This window comes from Melanerpes formicivorus, unplaced genomic scaffold (assembly GCF_026170545.1).
Source record: "Melanerpes formicivorus ecotype bairdi unplaced genomic scaffold, bMelFor1.0.p_v2 SCAF_34, whole genome shotgun sequence".
Lineage (NCBI taxonomy): Eukaryota > Metazoa > Chordata > Aves > Piciformes > Picidae > Melanerpes > Melanerpes formicivorus.
Window position 1 is genome coordinate 6,747,595 of NW_027142386.1, and position 18,667 is coordinate 6,766,261.

The 18,667-nt window shown below is 51.1% G+C and overlaps 1 long non-coding RNA gene across 1 annotated transcript; it reads left to right on the forward strand.

Annotated features, from left to right (window-relative positions):
- Positions 1-13,662: 13,662 nt before the first annotated feature.
- Positions 13,663-17,430, forward strand: LOC137450052 (uncharacterized). The gene is made up of 5 exons (XR_010989538.1): positions 13,663-13,779; positions 13,884-13,997; positions 14,853-15,036; positions 15,495-15,585; positions 17,260-17,430. It is a non-coding gene; the product is annotated as an uncharacterized lncRNA (long non-coding RNA).
- Positions 17,431-18,667: the final 1,237 nt, after the last annotated feature.

Sequence of the window (18,667 nt, forward strand, 5' to 3'; positions counted from 1 at the left end):
AGTGCCAAGCCAGCACTGCTCCTGGACATGGGCCAGGTCCTCCTGCAAGCTCTGAGTGAAGCTCCAAGGTTTCCAGTAAAGGGCCCGTGGCTGGAGGGTGAATGGTAAGCGGTGGTGCTAATGGCACGTGTGAGTGGGGCCCCTTCCAGCCTTACAAAAGGAGAAAGCCCCAAACCTTCCCCTTGAGGCTTGACAGGGTGGGTGCTCCGTGCCCAGACAAAGGGAGCTTTGGAGCTCAGAACTGCAATGGAAGCAGAAAAAGTGCTTCAGCCCAGGGGGAATATTTATTGCAGCTCTCCCTCCCTTAATTTGGCGAAGGAGCTAAGATTTGTCCTCCTCTTGAAAATGTGGAGTATTAATTAACTGGAGACAGGCTGAGAAATGGATGACTCTCCTAAGTGTTTTCCCTATACTTTATTATCATTCTAGGCTTTTAAAACAATGGGTGTGCCAACAAATAGATGAGAGTGAGGCAGAGACAGGAGGGGTTTTGTTTAATGCTAACCAGATTATATCAATGTACAGTGCTTGCAGCCAGAGCAGGAGAGAAATGATTTACAAGGGAGATTTGAGTTAAGAGGGGATTGTGACTTGGAGGGATTAATTTCAGCTAATGTATTTATTGCTCCATAAATATGGATGGAACTCTATTGATTGTATATAGAGAGGAGGTAAATAGGAAGTGTTTTATGGAGAGAATTTGTGTCTCCACCTATAGGGACAGCTCTGGATACAGGACCTACTGCACCTGAGCCCCTCTCCATCATTTTCCTCCAGTCCTGGTTCACAGGTGAGGTCCAGATGACTGGAAACTGGCCAAGGTGGTCCCCATCCACAAGAAGGGTTGGATGGAGGAATCTGGAAACTCCAGGCCTGGCAGCCTGACCTCAGTGTTAGGGAAAATGATGCAGCAGATTATCCTGGGGGCAGTCACTGCACACCTGAAGGATGGCCAAGGGCTCAGGTCCAGCCAACATGGATTTAGGAAGGGCAGGTCCTGCTTCTCCAACCTGATCTCCTTCTATCATCAGGTGACTGCCTGGTGGATGTGGGGAGGCAGATGTGGTCTACCTGGACATCAGCAAGGCCTTTGACACCGTCTCCCACAGCAAACTGCTGGCTAAGCTGTCAGCTTGTGGCTTGAACTACTACACTCTGTGCTGGGTTAGGAACTGGCTGGAGGCTGAGCCCAGAGAGTGATGGTGAATGATGCCACAGCCAGCTGGCAGCCAGGCACCAGTGGTGTGCCCCAGGGATACTGCTGGGCCTCATCCTCTTTAACATCTTCATTGATGATCTGGATGAGGGGATGGAGTCAGTCATCAGCAAATTTGCAGATGACACCAAGTTAGGAGGAGATGTTGGTCAGTTAGAGGGCAGAAGGGCTCTGCAGAGGGACCTTGACCGACTGGACAGATGGGCAGAGTCCAACAGGATGGCATTCAACAAGTCCAAGTGCCAGGGGCTGCACTTTGGCCACAACAACCCCAGGCAGAGCTACAGGCTGGGGGCAGAGTGACTGAGAGCTGCCAAACAGAGAGGGACCTGGGGGTGCTGATTGACAGCTGCCTAAACATGAGCCAGCAGTGTGCCCAGGTGGCCAAGAAGGCCAACAGCATCCTGGCCTGCATTAGGAACAGTGTGGCCAGCAGGAGCAGGGAAGTCATTGTGCCCTGTACTCTGCATTGGTTAGGCCACACCTTGAGTCCTGTGTCCAGTTCTGGGCTCCTCAGTTTAAGAAGGACATCGAGACACTTGAACCATCCCTGGAGGTGTTCAAGAGGGGATTGGATGTGGCACTTGGTGCCATGGTCTAGTCATGAGGTCTGTGGTGACAGGTTGGACTCAATGATCTTTGAGGTCTCTTCCAACCTTTGTGATACTCTGATACTGTGATACCTTCATACCTGCATATGGAAGGGCTCAGAGCACAAAGGATATTTCACCCTCTCAATCACTGTCCTGCCCCCCTCCAGCCTGTTTTGTTTTACCACTCCAAGCTGCAGTACATGGAGTGCAGAACTCTGGCCTACAACATTGTATGGAAAACAGAGCTGTGAGCATCTGTTCATCAAAACCTTCCCCAGCTGCCTTGCAGAGTTCATCTTTACTTGTTTCTCTTTGAGCTGGTAGCTTCTGGCTTACTTTGTCTCCTTCCAGCAGAAGACCTCAGGGACATGGGAGTGAGTCCAGAGGAGGCCACAAAGATGATCCAAGGGCTGGAGCAGCTCTGCTGTGAGCACAGGCTGAAGGAGCTGAGGTTGAGAAGACTCCAGGGGGACCTTAGAGCTGCCTGCCAAGAGCTGAAGGGATCCTCCAGGAAGGCTGCAGAGAGACTTTTCCTGAGGGTGTCTAGAGACAGACCAAGGGGGAATGGTCTGAAGCTGAGGGAGAGCAGGGGGAGACTGGAGCTGAGGTCGAAGTTCTTCAGTAGGAAGGTGGTGAGAGTCTGGCACAGGCTGCCCAAGGAAGTTGTGAATGATTCCTCCCTGGGGGTGTCCAAGGCCAGATTAGATGAGATCTTGAGCAGGGTGTTGGAGCAGAGGATCTCTGAGGTCGCTTCCAACCTGAGAAGCTCTGTGGAAGACAGTCACTGGGCTGGAAGGCCCTGCTGGAAGCAGCTCAACAGGGTGAGCATTGCAGCAGGCACAGTCCCAGCTCAAAGCCCAAATCTGTTGGGTTTCCTGTGGGCTTAGGTTACCCTGTGGGCTTAGGTTTCACTGTGGGCTTAGGTTTCACTGTGAGCATTCAACACCCAGCCACCCCTGGCCTGTTCTGCCTATTCCCTTTTCCCTGGGCTGGAGAACGAGACAGGTTTTAGAGAAGCAGACCCCTGCAGAGGTAAACATTACTTCCACTTGCAAGAATGAGCATTTCAGAGGGTCAGTGCTGATGCCAAGGACTTCTAGTCTTTCCCATGGAATGAAAAAAAAAAGAGAAACCCCATTAAAAATGAGGTTTTCCAGTAATGCTGTAATTATCACCCTGTCATGTCACAAAGCAAACAGGTTGGCAAACCTGGGTACCCAACTAAATAATCTGTGGCATAATCTAAACACATAATGGTAATTAAAGCTGACAGCTTAATAAGATACTGAAATTCAAATGTACAGTAGTAATCTACAATTAAGTAATCTTTTGTAATAGCACCCTGCCAGTTTGTAGGATTTCAGGTGGAGTGCTGTGTACTGTTTCCCAGCAAAAATATTGACAGAAGGAGAAGGTATCCAGGCAATGATCAGATAAACGGTGGAACCAACCCCTGCAGTAGATGGAAGGGTGCAAACAAAGGCACTGATTACTTTCAGGCACTCAGCTGCAGCCACCAGCATGCTTTCACAGACACCTGGATGTCCTTGGGAAGGACTTTGCCTGCTCTTTTGGGGAAGCTGTGATGCCATTCCTCTCTAGTGAGGGGTTTGCCACTCCATTGCCTAACCTCAGAGGTGGTTGATTAGAGCAATGGCCCAGCTAGGAGCCTGTTAGAGGTGTCTGATCTGCAGTGTTCCACTGCACAGTCTCTGCACTGGAAGAAGTTCCATTTCTAGCAACATCTATAGTGGAGGTTAGATTCCCTCATTGTGACTTTGATGCCATACTGGCTCCCAGTCTGGCAGGGTTCAGAGCCAGGTTAGATGAGGCCTTGAGCAAGCTGGTCTGGCAGGAGGTGTCCCTGCCTATGGCAGAGGGATTGGAACTGAATGGTCTTTAAGGTCCTTTCCAACCCAAACCATTCTATGATTGGGCAGTAAGTACTAGCATTAATGCTCAGTTACCCAGGGGCTGTGTCAGACAACAAAGGAACAAATGAGATAGAGTGCTAGGGATGGATGGGACCCACAGGGATGGGTGTGATCCACAGGGATGCTTGTAACCTGCAGGGCAGGATGTGACCCACAGGGATGGGTGTGACCCACAGGGATGGGTGTGATCCACAGGGATGGTTGTAACCTGTAGGGATGGATGTGACCCACAGGGATGGTTGTAACCTGCAGGGAACGATGTGACCGAAAGGGATGGTTATAATCTGCAGGGATGGATGTGACCCACAGGGATGGGTGTGACCCACAGGGATGGTTGTAAACTGTAGGGATGGATGTGACCCACAGGGATGGGTGTGATCCCTTCCCTTCCCTTCCCTTCCCTTCCCTTCCCTTCCCTTCCCTTCCCTTCCCTTCCCTTCCCTTCCCTTCCCTTCCCTTCCCTTCCCTTCCCTTCCCTTCCCTTCCCTTCCCTTCCCTTCCCTTCCCTTCCCTTCCCTTCCCTTCCCTTCCCTTCCCTTCCCTTCCCTTCCCTTCCCTTCCCTTCCCTTCCCTTCCCTTCCCTTCCCTTCCCTTCCCCTTTGAAGCTGTGAGTGAATGAAGTGAGCCTTGCAACAGCCAAGTGAGTCAAGAACCTTTCTAAACGCAGGGAACGCTTTGGGATATCTTTTTGCATGGCAATGACAATTTTGGTTTGAGGCCTAGGTAGGAGGTTTCCTGCATTTGTCAGGCTGAGCCTTTGTGCCTTGGTTTCCTTTATTTATTTATTTAGTTGGTTTATTTATCTATCCATTTATCAATCCTTTTCTGCTTCCCCTCAGTTCCCTCTCCCTCCTCGTGTGGTTATTGACTGATTCTACAGATGCTGTTTTGCCGAGCGAGAGCATCGGGGAATCAATCACAGAGCTGTTATAAAAGGATCCCCAGCACCACAGAGCTGAGTAAGTTATTCTTTAGGAAACAAATCTCCCAGAAAGCAATATGCATGCTGCATTATTTATTTACCCCAGGCCCCTTTTTAGAATTCACAGGCAGCCAGCGACAAGCTCTACATGTCCAAGGAACATTAAAAGGTTTGACTTAGATGTTAATTCAGTGCCTTTGAAGGAGTCAGGATGGTTTATCAGGAGAATAAATATAACCAAGTGGTACAAAGGTCTTGGTGTGCAGCAAAATCCTGAAGCATCCATTTAGGAGCAAGATAATGTCCTTGGCTTTGTTGCTTGGTTTGGGCTTTTTTTCTCCCGTTCCTGCTGGACTGGATCTCAGGAGATCTGAGTTCTACTCACAGCCCTGCATTCATCTCACCTATCCTCCCATATTTCACTGAGGCAGATAAATCAGAAGCATATCTGCCTGGCTTAGCCTCATTTCCAGTGGAGAAAGAGGCACCACCAAGAGCAGTTCTGCCCAGGCTGGATATTAGGAAGCAGTTCTTCACAGAGAGATTGGCCACTGGCATGTGCTGCCCAGGGAGGTGCTGGAGTCACTGTCCCTGGAGATCATAGAATCATGGAATCATAGAATCAACAAGGTTGGAAAAGACCTCAAAGATCATCAAGTCCAACCTGTCACCACAGACCTCAGGACTACTAGACCATGGCACCAAGTGCCACATCCAATCCCCTCTTGAACACCTCCAGGGATGGGGACTCCACCACCTCCCTGGGCAGCACATCCCAATGATGAATGACTCTCTCAGTGAAGAACTTTCTCCTCACCTCCAGCCTAAACTTCTGCTGGCACAGCTTGAGACTGTGTCCTCTTGTTCTGGTGCTGGCTGCCTGAGAGAAGAGACCAAGCCCTTCCTGGCTGCAACCTCCCTTCAGGTAGTTGTAGAGAGCAATGAGGTCTCCCCTGAGCCTCCTCTTCTCCAGGCTAAGCAACCCCAGCTCCCTCAGCCTCTCCTCACAGGGCTGTGCTCAAGGCCTCTCCCCAGCCTTGTTGCCCTTCTCTGGACACCTTCAGGAGTCTCAATGTCCTTCCTAAATGGAGGGACCCAGAACTGGACACAAATCTTCAAGGAAATCACAGAACTTCAAGGAAAGCCTGGAAGAGGCACTTAGTGCCATGGTCTAGTTGATTGGATAGGGCTGGGTGATAGGTTGGACTGGATGATCTTGGAGGTCCCTTCCAACCTGGTTGATTCTATGAATTTCTACCCCAATGTGCCCTCTGGCCATGCTTCCCTCTCTCTGATGATTTTAGAAAGCACTGAGTTTGCCCAGTTTTCATTCCACAACAACAGGGGGTGAATCAAGGCTTAATTCTCTCTGCTCCAGCCTGGTGATGGTTCCCATAATCTTCGGGATTATTAGGGAGTAGCTTCCTCATTTGGCTGTGAAAGAGCAGAGCCTGTTCCAAGCACTCTGCAGGGCCCAGCACTGTGCAGTGAGTGCTTGGGGTGCAGTGCTTGAGTCTGTACCTCTGCCAAGGTGAACAGAGGGTTCAGCCACTGTACTGCAGAGCCCAAACACCTTTATTTAGAATAAACCAAACCAGGTTGGAAGAGACCTTCAAGATCATTGTGTCCAACCTATCAACCAATCCAACCCACCCAAACAGCTAACCCATGGCACCAAGCACCCCATCAAGTCTCCTCCTGACCACCTCCAGTGACGGTGACTCCACCACCTCCCTGGGCAGCACATTCCAATGGGCAATCACTCTCTCTGTATAGAACTTCTTCCTAACATCCAACCTGAACCTCCCCTGGCACAGCCTGAGACTGTGTCCTCTTGTTCTGGTGCTGGCTGCCTGGGAGAAGAGACCAACCTCTGCCTGTCTACAACCTCCCTTCAGGTAGTTGTAGAGAGCAATAAGGTCACCCCTGAGTCTCCTCCTCTCCAGGCTAAGCAACCCCAGCTCCCTCAGCCTCTCCTCACAGGGCTGTGTTCCAAACCCCTCACCAACTTTGTTGCCCTTCTCTGGACTCGTTCCAGCAAGTCAACCTCCTTCCTAAACTGAGGGGCCCAGAACTGGACACAGGACTCAAGGTGTGGCCTAACCAGTGCAGTGTACAGGGGCAGAATGACCTCCCTGCTCCTGCTGGCCACACTGTTCCTGATGCAAGCCAGGATGCCCTTGGCCCTCTTGGCTGCCTGGGCACACTGCTGGCTCATGTTCAGTCTACCATCGTCCAGTACTCCCAGGTCCCTCTCTACCTGGCTGTTCTCCAGCCACTCTGACCCCAGCCTGTAGCACTGCCTGGGGTTGCTGTGGCCAATGTGCAGAACCTGGCACTTGGATGTGTTCAATCTCATGTTGTTGGACTCTGCCCATCTGCCCAGCCTGGCCAGGTTTCTCTGCAGAGCCTCTCTGCCCTCCAGCAGATCAACTCCTGTCCCCAGCTTGGTATCATCAGCAAATTTACTGATGATGGACTCAGTGCCCTCATCCAGATCATCAATAAAGATGTTAAAGAGCACCTCTGCCCTTCCTCCACAGGGCTCAGCCTCTCCAGCCTGAGCTCATGACTGAAGTAACTCATGGAGCTCTTTCATGCTGCTCTTGGCTATCTTTGGCTTCATTGCCCAACGGTTGCAAACTGGATCTGTTAATTAGGAACATGTGCACTGATTAACTGATTACCAGCGACACAGCAGCCAGTGTGAGCCCAGAGTGGTGTGGCTGGGCTGCCAGTCCCAAGGGACATGGATGTTTAGCTCCATTTAAACAGCTGACACAAGAACGTCCCCATCAAATTAGCGCAGCGTGTTGCTAGGCATCCAGGCTGGCCCCTGACTCAGGCAGGCTTTTTCCTTCCCTTTCTTTCTGATGCAGTCCTTGTAACAGCTCTCTGGACTCAACTCATGTGGAGTCTTTGCTTTCCAGCCCCCACCAGGGTTGCAGCTGGAACAGGGCAAGTCAGCTGCCTTGATCTGTAGCAGGCACTAGCAAGATGTGCCACGGTCTGGTGCAGGTGGTGGTGTTAGGTCACAGGCTGCACTTGATGATCTCAGAGATCTGTTCCAGCCTCAATAATTCTGTGGCTCTGTGACATGCAGCTCCAGTGAGCTGCTTAGCCAAACCCTGCACCTGATGAGCTGTGTCCCAGAAGCAGCTGAGCTCCTCAGTGAGCTGTTCAGTCCTGTGTGCTCCTTAGGCTGAAGAGCTGAGAAGGACCCCACCAAAACAAAGCAAACCAAGGCTGAGCTAATGATGCATCCTCCTGAGTGATGGCAGAGCTCTTGAGTTTCCCAGCGTGCTATCTGGATGTCTTGTGCTGTGGTTCAGCCTTCTCCTTCTGCTGCATCCAATATTCTCAGAGATGTTTTGAGCTGGCTACTGAGGCCCAGCTCCTCTGAGAAGCTGTTGTGCAGTCAGGCTAACATCTTCAGACAGGCATTGCACCCCTGTGATTTCTCTCCAAGATGTGGAGTGTCAGTGGAGGGGAAAACATCTGCAATCTGTTGACATGACTTGGAGTTTAGTCATGTCAGATCTTTGACAAAATAATGAATTGAACCCAGTCCCTGCTGCACATGGCTGCCTGCCCCTGCTGTAGTCTTGAACAGCACAGAAATATGTTCAGAGTTACAGGGATGGGCCAGGAAGCAAAATAACCCCAAGAATTTAAACCCTGGAAGTACAAAACAGCTAATGAAAACTAGCTGGAGCTTTCTTGTTATTGAATAAGCTTCCTGTAAGGCCTCTGGTAGAGCCCTGACTCCCAGAGGTGTGCTGGCCTCTGACACCTACTGAGCTGAGGACACACAGGGACAGAGTTGACAGAATGATCTGAGGGTCTGCACTGCTCTCAAGGGAGCTGGATGTGAATTTTGCATGGAGAGAGCAGGAGAGCTGTGTGCTGCTATGCTCTGATGTGCTGCTTTCATGCTCTGGTGTGCTGCTGTCGTGCTCTGGTGTGCTGCTGTCGTGCTCTGATGTGCTGCTTTCATGCTCTGGTGTGCTGCTTTCATGCTCTGGTGTGCTGCTCTCATGCTCTGGTGTGCTGCTGCTGTGCTCTGGTGTGCTGCTGCCATGCTCTGGTGTGCTGCTGTCATGCTCTGATGTGCTGCTGTCATGCTCTGGTGTGCTGCTGCCATGCTCTGGTGTGCTGCTGCCATGCTCTGGTGTGCTGCTCTCATGCTCTGGTGTGCTGCTGCTGTGCTCTGGTGTGTTGCTTTCGTGCTCTGGTGTGCTGCTGCCGTGCTCTGATGTGCTGCTGTCATGCTCTGGTGTGCTGCTGCCGTGCTCTGGTGTGTTGCTTTCGTGCTCTGGTGTGCTGCTCTCATGCTCTGGTGTGCTGCTGTCATGCTCTGGTGTGCTGCTCTCATGCTCTGGTGTGCTGCTGCCGTGCTCTGGTGTGCTGCTGCCATGCTCTGGTGTGCTGCTCTCATGCTCTGGTGTGCTGCTGCCGTGCTCTGGTGTGGTGCTGCCATGCTCTGGTGTGCTGCTGCAGTGCTCTGGTGTGCTGCTGCTATGCTCTGGTGTGCTGCTCTCATGCTCTGGTGTGCTGCTGCCGTGCTCTGGTGTGCTGCTGTCGTGCTCTGGTGTGCTGCTGTCGTGCTCTGATGTGCTGCTTTCATGCTCTGGTGTGCTGCTTTCATGCTCTGGTGTGCTGCTGCCATGCTCTGGTGTGCTGCTCTCATGCTCTGGTGTGCTGCTGCCGTGCTCTGGTGTGCTGCTGCCATGCTCTGGTGTGCTGCTGGCATGCTCTGGTGTGCTGCTGCAGTGCTCTGGTGTGCTGCTGCCGTGCTCTGGTGTGCTGCTGCCATGCTCTGGTGTGCTGCTGCCATGCTCTGGTGTGCTGCTGCCGTGCTCTGGTGTGCTGCTGCCATGCTCTGGTGTGCTGCTGCCATGCTCTGGTGTGCTGCTGCCGTGCTCTGGTGTGCTGCTGCAGTGCTCTGGTGTGCTGCTGCCATGCTCTGGTGTGCTGCTGGCATGCTCTGGTGTGCTGCTGCTATGCTCTGGTGTGCTGCTGCCGTGCTCTGGTGTGCTGCTGCCGTGCTCTGGTGTGCTGCTCTCATGCTCTGGTGTGCTGCTGCAGTGCTCTGGTGTGCTGCTGCCATGCTCTGGTGTGCTGCTGTCGTGCTCTGGTGTGCTGCTGCTGTGCTCTGGTGTGCTGCTGTCGTGCTCTGGTGTGCTGCTGTCGTGCTCTGGTGTGCTGCTGCCATGCTCTGGTGTGCTGCTGCCTCTCCTTGCCCAGTGGTGAGAAACATGCAGGAATGCTGAGCTCACCACTTCACACCAGGCTGATCAAAGGCCATGACATGGCCAACTTTGGATGGGGTTTCTGTGGGCCCAGGGCCACCAAGCTGAGCACATTTCAACTTGGCAAAGCATCCTCAGAGCTGGTGAGTTGATCACTGGGCTCAGGGACATCTTATAAATGGTTATTCCTCAGAAACAATGGGGTCTGGAAGTGCTTGCCAAGGGGAGACAGATGTGGATGCTGTGGGTTTAAGACTGGATATCTTAACCTTGGAGTTGAAGGTCCTCCAAGGAGCAGAGAGTGGGAGAGAAAGAGTGAGCTGTAAAGAAATAGGGATCCTGTGGATACGTAAAGGAGAAGGAATGGTGTGGAGAAAGAAGTGGATCCCTTCATGGAGTTCAGACCCTGTTCATAAGCTACTCTGTGGAGACATCCTGATTAATGCCAGATGCAGGGGCAGCTCTAAAGGCAGGGTGGGTGAAATATCTGTGTGGAGAAGACATGGCTGAAGGATGACACCAGGACTCCAAGACAACAGGAGACATTAATAGCATTGGGATTCTGCTACTTTTAGTCATCCTTAAAAATGATGCACTCAAATGCTTCCTGACCCAAGGGGACATAACAGAAGTCAGTCATTACTCACCTAGACTTAGTTGTGCTCACTCTCTATTTTTTAATGGGAAGAGATGGGTTCTTGAGCTCAATTCCTCTCAGTCTTGTGCTGTGCTGCTGTCATTCATCAGCATTCTTCTTGGTGGTGCTGGAGTGCCAGGACATCCCCAGCACCTTCAGCAGCACAGCAGGAGCCTTCTGCCTGGGTGGAATTGGAGAGTTCCCTGAAAATAGGAGGCTGAGGAATCACTTTCAGAGTGAGGGGAATTCTGCAAGACTATCTCAGCTAGCGAGGGGAAGGTTGAGAAGCTAAGTGAGGATGTCTGTAGCAGCAGGACAGCTGTCCCACCCTGCTGACATCAAAGCTGCTGTCAAAACAGAGGGATGCTGCCAGCGGTGACACACGTGGGTCACACTTTGGAGTCAAGGCAGGGTTCTGGCAGCTCAGCTCACAAGCTGGCATTGCCAAACCTGCCTTCTCCTTCTCCTGAAAGCCTCTTTCTTCCTCTCCACCCCAGTCCCCCAGGCTGCAAGTCGATGCCACACGCCTGGCGCTCAGCTCGCGGCCGAGGGGAGAGTGCTTGGGTGGCACTTTTGCAGGAGCTGAATAAATACAAAACAAATCTCTCCGAGGGATAAGCAGCCCAAGAGAAGAGTGTCAAGTCCAGTTAGGCTGCTCTGAGAAGGCTTCAGAGCTGGGGAAAGTATTATATTGCTGCTGCTCACTGATATGTCAATCAGCCAGATGGTAATTAATGACTGCCAGTGTCAAGTGGAAAAGTAACTCAAGACGTAGCATGACCTGTCTGAAAGGATAGAATTTCACTCAAGCGTGAGATTCCAGCTCTGGCCAGCACTGATCAGCACTCAGCTGCTTCCAAGTAGAGAGGCACCTTTGGTTGGGTTCGGTCACTCTGTGAACACGGCGAAGACAGAGAGAAACACAACACTGCTCAGCAATTCCCTATCAGGGCAGAGATGTGTGAAGTGGAGGATAGAGAGGAGGGAGCCTTCAGCAGTCTGATATCACAGAGTCACAGATTGCATCAGGTTGGGAGGGACCCTCAAAGGTCATCTTGTTCAACCCCCCTGCAATCAGCAGGGACACCTCTAACTAGATCAGGCTGCCCAGGGCCCCAGCAAGTCTGAACTGGAATGGTCCTGGGGATGTGGCTTCATCAGACCCCTGGGCAGCCTGTCCAGTGCCTCACCACCCTCACTGTGCAGAACTTCCTCCCAATATCCAAACTAAACCTACCCCACTCCAGTTTCAAACCTTTGCCCCTTGGCCTGTTGTTACCAGCCCTTCTAAACCATCCCTCCTCAGCCTTTCTGTAGGTCCCCTTCAGGTATTGAAATGTAGTTAGATGGTCTGCCCAGAACCTTTTCCTCTCAAGGCTGAACAGCCTCATCTCAGCTCCTTTTGCTCTCCCTGCAAGTATCTGTTGACATTTCTCAGGACAGAACTGAGTGCTGTTTGCTTTTAGCTTGCAGAGAAGACTGGCAGAAGAGCCTGGATGGCAGAACGTGGTCTGTGAAGTGGAATGCTGCCCCTTGGAAGCCTGAAGCAGAACTGGCATTTGCTTCAACAGGACTCTTGGGCCAGAAAATCAGAGTATCATAGTATCATAGTATCGTTCAGGGTTGGAAGGGACCACAAGGATCATCTAGTTCCAACCCCCCTGCCATGGGCAGGGACACCCCACACTAGATCAGCCTGGCCAGAGTCTCATCCAGCCTGGGCTTAAACACCCCCAGGGACGGGGCCTCAACCACCTCCCTGGACAACCCATTCCAGGGTTTCACCACTCTCATGGTGAAGAACCTCCTCCTCACATCCAGCCTGAATCTGGTTCAGGTACTCTTAATGAGTCCTGAACTCCCTTCCTGACCCAGCTGTGGGTTCCTGTGCTGGACAGAACCAGTTTTAAAAGTCAAGTAGCAACAGAGACTTGGTGGGACTAGGCTTGGTGATGAGAGAAGGGTTTTCCCTTGCTTTTGTGTGCAGAGATGTTCCCAGGAAGCCTGCTTGTCTGGATCTGTAACCAAACATCAGCTGGTGCAGAAGGTAACATCTCCTGGGCACAATTCTCCTTTCAAGTCAGCTTCAAGAGCCATTGTGAGCGCAGTGTGCTGTTCCCTGAGCACACACACACAGGCACACCTCTACAGCTTCCCTGCCTTTCAAATTCCTGCGGTGTAACTCAGCAAAGAAAGTACAGAATGAGGGTGACATGCAAATCCTATTAATTCATCCAAGTATGGAAATGCAATCCTTTTGATGTCAAAAAGTACAGCAATGAGATGTTAAAGAGCTCAGCACGCTTCTGTTAAATATGTAAAGTGCAGCTTCCCCCGGAGCTGTAGCACTCCTGGATAACCCTGGACTATGGCTCCTTGCTTTAAAAAGGCTGAGAATGACTCTAACAGCATTAGGACCCCCTTGGCCCGACAATGTGGGCAGATGTTCCTAAGAGGATTTGAGCTGAGCGTGGATTTAGCCACACCAGCTCCTCTCTGCGGCTTGTTTGGCTTCCTTTGCTCAGGCAAATGCAGGTGGCAGGTTCCACAGAGTGGCTCTGTGTAGGAAATGAGCTTTGGGAGAAAGGCTGGGAGAGAAGTTCTCGAGTGCACTGCAGGCAGAGGTCCCCCGTGGAGGCTTCTCTTCTCCAGGCTCAACAACCCCAGCCTCCTCAGCCTCTCCTCATGGCAGAGGTGCTCCATTCAACACTCAACAGCTGCTGCCCTGCGCTGTAGGCTGGAAGAACACAGCCACTGCAGACACCTCCATGCCAGAGCTATGAGAGGCTGTGAAATGCCCTGCAGATAGAAAGCTGCACAAGTTACTGAGACCCCCACAATAAATTCTCTGTGTTCTTTTGTCTGAGGGGGGTGGTGGCAGCTTGAACTTGGCTAACCATTACCATGAGATCATTGCTGAAAGCAGGGTTGTTAAAAGCTTTAACAGCAAACAGAGCAGCCGAAAATACTCTCCCTGCGAGGAAAAGGGCAAAAAACTTTTGAGTTTCTGCTGAGCACTGCACAGAACAGCCCCAGCTCGACACAAACATGATGACTCCATCGAGTTCAGAGCTTCTCTGCTGAACTTCTCAAAGTTCAAAGGCTCCAGCGCACTGAACGGCACTTTTCTTGCAGCCAGAACTGAAGATGCCGGATCGAGACGCACGAAAGGAAACAAAAGACCAAGCAAAACTAAAACCCCCACGAACTTGTACCATAAATCAGGTCCTGCCTGTACATTACAAAGTCAGTTGAGGGAAGGAGGAGAGTGTTGTTGTTTGAGTTTTTTTTTCTCTCTCTCTCTCTCTCTTTCCCCTAACACTAATTAGGTTTGAAAGACTGCAGCTTGAGTCCAGATACCACATGCCGAGAAGAAAGGAACCCAAACAGCTGACGCAGAGTTCAGACTAAACTAACTGCAAGCTCCCCAGGGACATCACAAGGTAAACCTGATAGTCTCTGTCATTTACAATCATTATCAGGCAGCTGAGGCTCTGTAATTTTACTAGGGAGCCAATTAACAGATCCCTGAAGCTCAAGAATAAGGTCTTGGTCCTTTTTTTTTCCTGGTTTAGACAGGAAAAGGAGAAAAGGCTTTGTTTCAAACAGACACTCCAGAAGCTTTCCTAGGGGCATGGTTAGAGCTGGGCTTGCATTTTCCCCTTGAGGAATAAGATAAAGCACTGAGCTTAAGAGTCAAGCAACTGGCTTTAGTACCCAGCTCAGCAACATGCTGGCTGTGTAACCTTGGGTGACTTATTTTACTGTCTCCTAATGCTGCCTGCTGCACAGAGGGAATATAATAACATACTTGTTAACTTAGATAATGAGAGCTTGGAGGAAAGGGCTCTCTCTTGTGATTTGTTTGGCCTAATGTAAGTAGGTACTGATTTAGGATGGGACATTAAGGAGCTCTGCTCAACGTGAGTAAGAAGCAAGGGGAGGGGGGGGGAAGAGCTTGGACCAAAACTCCAGATGGAAACATATCTGCTCCTTGGGGAAGTTTGGAGTTTGGATTCAGGTCTGAGCCTTAATGTGTTGGACTCATCTTTCCTGGAACAAACTAATCATACATTTTCAATTCAGGACAGATTGCAAGTAGGAATCAGTGAACCATGCTTAGAGCAAACAAAATACATAGGAAGCAAGCTTTGCCTTTGCCAGCCCTTTGCAGACTTGAAGCTGAGCCAAGGCAGTCAGCTGATCTCTTGGTAGGAGTATTTTGGCCTAAAATCCCCCACTGTGTACACAACCTTAGATAAGAATTCGTGCTCTGGATTCTGTTTACCCTCTGGCAGAGCAGGGAGAGTGTCTTGGTCCACTCCCCAGCATGCAGCATGTCAGACAGACAAGAGAGGGTGGAAGGAAGAGCCTGGGCAGTTCTTTGGCTCCAAGGGACACATCCTAAAGAAGTTCTGCAAGCTTTCCATATTGTCATCGTCTGAAGCCGCCTTTTGAGCTGTCATTCAGGGCACAGAGGAGGTAAAATCCCTTTCTCTTGCTTGTTGTTCTCCTGCTTTTGAACAGCTACACGTGCCTGGGCCTCTCTGTTGTGATGCTAAGCAGGTCTTGTGCAACCTTCAGGCATGTGTGTTAAAACACTCTTGAAGAAACACCAAAACCTCTTTGCTCCTAACTTCCCTGAGTGGCTGAGAAGTAACTCAGCCCAAACTCAGCCCATCCTGCCAGCAAACTCTTCTCTCTGAACTCATCTGCTCCTGCTGGGAAATGCAGGCAAACATTGCAAGCACTCCTTCGTGCCTGAGATCCAGAACCTGCCAGCTCCAGCCTTGAGGCACCAAACACTGCATGTACTATGTGTGTTACTCCAGAGCTGTGCTGCTTGGTGTAAAACTTGCAGCCAGTGGTGGATCTTTCTCTCTTTTCCTGTTAGAAAGGGAGGTTTGCAGCAAGTGTAGGGTTTTTTCCTTTCTCTCCAGGGTGTCCCAGGTGCAGGACCTGCCAGTGGTGAGCCAGGACCTGCCAGTGGTGAGCCAGGACCTGCCAGCGGTGAGCCAGGACCTGCCAGCGGTGAGCCAGGCCCTGCTTCCCCATCCTGCACTCCCAGTATCTGAGAGCTGGGGGCATGTGCTCACCTCCAGCCATGCCACTCTTCCAGCCCAGCTTACCCTGCAGCTGCTAGAGCATGTAATTGATTGGGGTAAGGTGGAGTGGGGAGGGCTGCCAAGGGGAGCAGGGACCTCTTTCCCTTCGCTTATCCCACCCTTTTGTTCCAGTCTCTCTATCTGAGCAAGCAGTTCTGCTTCCCTTGAAAGGAGGAAGAGGGAGAGAAATCCTAAGAAAGGCAAAAGCATTAATGGGTCAAGGCCTCCTTTGCATAATTCTATTATCACCAGGAAGATTCTGCAATAATCATGTTAGGCATGTGCTCTGGAGCATCAAAGTGACTTGTCTTACCTTACTTTTTGATGTTAGACAGGTTTAAATGCTTTGTACAGATGAGGCACCTCCGACAGCTGATCAAGAGAGCCTGTGCTGTTCAAGCAAAGCAGAGGCCTGTTTTGCCTTCCTGGGGTTTTTTTTTTCAAATGTCAACAATGCCACATTCTTCCAGCAAGGAATAATCTCTCTTGTCACCAACTGTGAAAAGCAAAGGTGTAGGAGAGAGAGAGTCTGTGTGTGGGTGCATGCAAACAGGCTTTCTGAAGCTCCCACTTTCGAATCAGAGGCTGCCTGTGAGCTGTTTGGGTCATGTGTTTGCATAAATCCGGCTCCTGCAGGCAGCCCTGCAGTGTGGGACAGGAGCTCTGTGCTGGGCTTTGCTAACCTGCACCCATTCCAAGCTGTGAAGGTCACCTTGGGGGTGATGAGTCAGGGCAGGAGGCCTTTCTGGCAGCGATGGCAGTTCTGAACCTTTTTTGGGTCCGGTACTATCAGAGGCAGTCCTTGGCCTTACTGAGCCTGGGTTCTAGGAGAAGCAGAGGAGCTGCAGTTTGCTCAACAGCATTCATCAGATTGGTGGGAAGCATAAAACCAGAACCCAGCTCTCATGTCTTCCAGGGCAGAAGCTTTCCCACTAGGCCATTGTGCATTCCCACTCAGATCTCAGCTCCAGCTAATGTAATCTTCCCTTCCCAGTCTGCCTAAGGTGCTGGCAGCCTCTTCCAGAGGTGACTCAAATCATCTTCATGGGGCACGACCTGAGGAGTTCTTTTTCCCTTATTTGAAGATGCTCAGCCCCTTCAGAGAGGCAGACAGGTACCATCATGCTTCCAAAGAGGGAAGCTGGTCAGGGCTCTGGCAGGGCCAGGCTGGAGCAGGATGAATGGAGCCAGGCACATCTCCAAAGGTTCCTGCAGGGATCCATGGACTCTGCAGAGGCTCAGGCTTGCTCCAGCACTTATCTGAACCCCTCTGAGCACTGCTGTGGGCATAGACACAAACACAAGGCCTCCACAAAGAGCACTTGCCCATAAGGAGATGAATATATACATCCAGGCCAGGCTTGTTTTCTTCCTCCTCCTTCTGGAGTCAGATCCAACCCAGCAGAAGGAGTCGTGAAGGATGTCACTGCTGTGAGCTGGGCTGGGTTTTGCAGGGCAGCATGCTGCAGGTGCTGACTGACACATAGTCAATGAGATCTGAGGAGAATCCAGACTCTATAAATGTTAGATGAGGCAGGCTGGGCAGTGACAAAAACAAGAGGTGGCTGCAAACACTGAGTGTCGTTATTCTCTTGAGCAGGGATGGCGAGAGGCCTAGGAGCTTCCCATGGAGATTAACTGCTTCCCAGCAGGATGAGGAGCTGCCTCCTGATGTGAAGGGACATCCCATTGTCCTGAGAACACTTGGGAGGAAGGATGCATGACAGCAGGAGTAGCTTTAGAGAGCTGCTCACAGTTACACAGTTCCCTGCAAAGCAAAGCAGGTATCTTGTCTGAGGGCTGATTTTCTTCTGCTGAGCTAAACTCCAAACACCAACTGGTTCAAATTAATGCCAGAACAGAAGGAGGTCTCTTTAGTCATTAATTGGCAGTGTGTTCTCTAACCTCTTCCCACTGAAGGAAGGGCTCTGCTGCTTTCCCAGCATCCATCTACTTCAGCTTACTTCCTTGACCTGCTACCAATGTACCATAAAGCCACAGCCTTGCTCCCCACTGTCTCTCTAGTGGCCAGTTACAGAGGGACCAGAGCTGTTTAACTGCTGATTGCTTCTCTACCTGCAGTGGGAGGCCATGCAGAGGGCATCAGGTGAGCTAACTGTAGGAAGCAACCTGGAAGTGCATCATTAATGCTTCTGACACCTTTTCTGTGTGGCACACATGTGCCAGCTGATGAGCACTGGGGACTGAAGCTCCTCCACTTGGTGTGGGTACAGCAGTGAAGGTACAGACACAGCCCACAGGGCTCTCTCTTTCTCTCCACAGGCTGAGATGCTTTTCCAGACTCCCTTATCCTGCATGGGGATAATGATCAGAGCTGGCTGCTGCTTCTAACTTCCACAGAAGTTTAAATGGAGAGCTTGGAGGGATTTTTTTTGGGGGGGATTGGCTCTTTCCTTTTACAGGTGGCACAAGAGAATTTTTGTTTCCAGCCAAAAGGAGGAGCCAGGGACATGGAATGGAATGGAATGGAATGGAATGGAATGGAATGGAATGGAATGGAATGGAATGGAATGGAATGGAATGGAATGGAATTAACCAGGTCAGAAAAGACCTTTGAGATCATCGAGTCCAACCTATCACCCAGGACCATCTGATCAACTAAACCATGGCACCAAGTGCCTCATCCAGGCTCTTCTTAAACACCTCCAGTGATGGTGACTCCAGCACCTCCCTGGGCAGCACATCCCAATGGCCAATCTCTCTCTCTGTGAAGAACTTCTTCCTCACCTCCAGCCTAAACCTCCCCTGGTGCAGCTTGAGACTGTGTCCTCTTGTTCTGGTGCTGGTTGCCTGGGAGAAGAGACCAACCCCCACCTGGCTACAACCTCCCTGCAGGGAGTTGTAGAGAGCAAGAAGGTCTCCTCTGAGCCTCCTCTTCTCCAGCTCCCTCAATCTCTCTATATAGGGTTTGTGCTCCAAACCCCTCCTCAGCTTTGTCGCCCTTCTCTCTGACTCCCTTCACCCCAGTTCTCTCCCAGCAGTTCTTG